Raw genomic sequence first — 4,127 nt, forward strand, 5'->3', positions numbered from 1 at the left:
CTTTCAAAAAATATGTGTTGTTTCCTTTCAAACCATGGCTGTTAAGTGTTAAACCAGGGGTTTTGGTTGTATACAATATATTGAAAGTGAAAGTTGTAAAACTGCTTTAAATCAGTCAAAATACTGTAGCATTGAAGCATACACATTTTTAAATAGCTGAACGATACAAGATTAAATAAAGAGAATGGGACAAAACTTTTTGTTTTAAAGGCGTTGGTGGTGGGGGTTAATTAAATTGATTCGACAGCAGTTCAATGTAAGTTATTCATAGTTTTATAAGGGCAGTGAGACCAACATTTGTCTAAATTTTCCCTCCATGTCCATAAAGTTGGGGGATTCAGAGATGCAGCTGAGGCAGAGATATCCTGATTTTAGTTTAGAATGGGGTAAGCAGTAAGCTCTAAAAGGACCAGCACCTTTGTTTTGGTTTTTTTTTGCTAGATCCTGAATTCCTGCCTGCTAAGTGTAATTCAGGATTTCTGTAAAACTAGCTTCTGAGCCCAAACCACAATAAACAATCCCATTACTTATAAAGTGACCTGCATGTGTAAAATTGGCAGAGTTGCCCGTTAAATGAAAATATTTAATGTTTCATATTAACATCCAAATTGTTGTCAAGTCACTAAAGCAGAAGGGGGCATTTCACTTTTGTGTTGCTCATGTAAATTAACACTAGGTGGCAGCATGTAAACAAGCAATGACCTGGCTGCGTTTGTAACTCTTGAGATTTTATTCAAAAATATAAGATACAAATACAAAATAATGTGAAGTTGTATTCAGAAAGGTTCAAGTTACAGTTCAAGTAGCTCTTTCCATGTAATTTGCTACAAATATCACTGTGGTAGACCTAGACCGAACTCTAGACTCTCTAGACTGAATTATCTTGACAAATATTGAATGGATTTCCATGTAATTTGCTACAAATATTCAGGGAACCCAAGAGGATCAATCCTAATGATTTTGGTAATTCCCTGTTTTTAATCTAGCACCACCAGCAGATAAGATAAAAGTTTTTAATTATCCAGTTAAATATTCTAAAATCTAGTTGCCTGAATTGTTACAACTTACATCAAGTCAATATTTCAATTTGTCGAAAACTTTCTGGTTTGTTACCAAATACCTAAAAACTAATAGTATTACTTCAGCATCAGCTGTAGTTTGTGTTTAAAACTAGTTAGCAAATGTTAGCATCCTATGATTCTTTAGAGGTCACAAACCTCTGGTGCAACTAGAAGTTAAGTGTCTTGCTCATGGATGTCACAGTCGGAATTGAAGGTGTCCCACACCAAAGACATATCTTATCCACTGCACCATCACCACCCCAAACATGTAGCTCAAAGAACCTTAGCCCAGTCTTGTTATTCTCTTTTTGAAGATTAAAGCCGTCAGCCATGAGCTGTCAAAGCAGTTGTTACAGTGATTTACAGTATTGGAATTAACACCAACAACCTTATTTTTATATTCAATATGATTGATGAATTCAAGTAACTGTTTAAACATTCCTGCAGAATGCATGTTTGCTTTTTAGATTCTGCTCATTCCTCAAACTTCGTTCTCCATTGGTGAGTGTTGAATTTAACAAGCTTATCTTGAGTGACCTCCAGATACTTGACTCCTGAGGGTGACTCCCCCGAGGGTGAGCTTCCTTCCTGGGCCTGAGCTCTTCCGAACCAAACCCTGGGGGCACGTTGCGTCCTCCTCATGATACACACAGTGGATAGTTCAGTGAAAAGTCAGAGAGTTCTGTTCCCGCTCCAGACAGGAAACAGAGGGGAAAGCATTTTTTATCCCACAACCTCTTGTCTCCAACACACAGCAACACACCGACGGACTCCCTCTTTCTGCCTTGTTTGTTGGATTCAAGCAGCATATTTTCTAAGACACATAGCTGCAGTTACATCTATACACTTTAGACTGACACTGACTCAAGAGGGAGTACGCATGGAATGGCAGCCATGCCCAAACACTGATCTGACCTGGGTCACTCTTCTTCTTATAGTGGAATGTCAGTTATAACTGTGTTTATTTTATGCTCCTGGGGGAGACACATCACTGTGAATCTCACCATGGTGAGAGGATCAACACTGTCTTCGCTGAGATTCTTCACCCTGCACACACAAGAGTTCACTTGGGTTTCCTGTGTGTGAAAGACTGAACTTTTTAACAATGACGAGCTTGGAAACTTTTCAGCTGGTCTCATTCGTCTCACAGCAGGAACTCTGATAGCTAATGATTCGATGAATAAGAGCCAGCACTTCCACTGTAAAAGCGAAATCAGCTCATCAGTTTTAAATGAAAAGAATCACAACGCCGGAGCATCATTGGTGACAGTGTTTATTCTCCAAATAATTTGGGTTGCCATGTCCTTGCTGGAGATCAAACAAACAGATTCAAGGGCTCAGTGGAGAGAAATTGATTAGTTTTACCAGGAGGGCCAAGTGAAAATCTGTCAACTCGCTGAATGTCCCCGTCTATAGTTGTTTGTGGGCGTTATACAGATTTATATTTTCACCAAACAGGGTATTTATGTACATGATGTTCACCATGTGACTGTTTGCTTGATTCCAGATGTCAGTTTGGATCTGTGTTGTGTGCTCTGTGTGTGCTGCTGCTGCTGCTGCTGCTGCTGCTGCTGCTGCTGCTGCTGCTGCGTGGCAAGTTAGTACAGAGGTCTGCGTTTCCTCATACATGGCTACATGTTTCATGGACGTTGTTAAGAAGAAAGATATTCAGGGTGAGAGCAGAAACATTTTTAGAACAAGCAAGTGTTGTTTAATTGTGCACCAAATATGGATTTAGTCACACTTTTGAGATTGTACACTCTGACAGCTGTTAAACAAGTCCAGTTCAAAGAATATTTTCCACATTTTAAAAAAAGGAAATGCTGCGAAATCATTTCCCATGCTTGGTATGTTTAAAAGTTTTCTATTTGTTTGCTTTACTAAATGAATTCTTGTGTTTATAACTCTACAGCTTCAGTATTATTTTGTTTGTGTATCTAGTTGAGCATTTGTGTGTGTGTGTGTGTGTGTGTGTGTGTGTGTGTGTGTGTGCGCGCGCAAGGCTCGACGGGTGCATGTGTGTGGAGGTCGAACAGTCCCAATAAAGTGAGTCACATGGCTCAGCACACTGTAGCTGAGGGTTTTTCTGTCTTCATTTCTGTCTAACTCGCTCGCCCTTCTCCCATCAAAACCTTTTTTTTTGTCTTTACACGTGCCTGAGCCTCTGTCTCTGCCTGATCTTTGTGGGACGTATACTGAGGCACACGTGTCTGTGGGATCCTTCAGGAGAAGAGCAACACCTGACAGGGAAACTATAGAGGAAATTCCACAGGCTCACATGGAGCTAGTGAGCCCAGTGTTAACACTGAGAGGGATCCTCCACCTCTCTGAGCTCTGAGAGGGCACCAGAACTTGTGTGGGTAAGAAAAGGAAGTACACTGGGCTTTAGGGAGTAATAATAAGACAGGGGGAGATGTGAGGATTGGAACAATGGGAAAAGCATGAAGATTAGAAGTGGAGGACAGGCAAGGACAAGACGGGTGGATGAAAGGAAAGGAAGGGGAGATGAAAAGAAAGACAGACAGGGATGCAGAGGGCCCGAGGGAGAACCTATCTCAGCCAGAAGGGGCAGTTTAGTTTACATTAGCTCATACATTAGCCATCCACCCCCTTATTTGAAGACTCATGTGGAATATGAAATGCAAAGAGTGCCTGCCACAGATTGTGATCCCTCTCCCAGGACGACTTTCTGTCCGTCTGTGATGTGTTGATGTATGGAACTGTGGTGTGTCACGTTCAGAGAGGCACTACAGTGTTTAAGAGCACTCTGACCCAAAAGACTGATGGGAGCCAGCTGCTGAACCAAGACGAACACTGTTGTTTGTTTTAAAGTTGAAGACGACAAGGAGTCAGCTCACTAATTAAAGGTTCCGGTACAATCCATGATCTAAATGATCATCTTGTGATTAAAAGCCTACACTGCTTTCAAAAGTCGTCTGTGTTGCTGTGTACACAAGCTTCTGCATCTCAGACTTTTGCTGCTGAACTGTGACCTTTTGTTGTGCAAGAAATTGTTAACTTGTTTGTCTTCTGGATTTTGGGGGGGGGGGGGGGAAGGAAGGGAGA

This window comes from Micropterus dolomieu, linkage group LG22 (assembly GCF_021292245.1).
Source record: "Micropterus dolomieu isolate WLL.071019.BEF.003 ecotype Adirondacks linkage group LG22, ASM2129224v1, whole genome shotgun sequence".
Classification (NCBI taxonomy): domain Eukaryota; kingdom Metazoa; phylum Chordata; class Actinopteri; order Centrarchiformes; family Centrarchidae; genus Micropterus; species Micropterus dolomieu.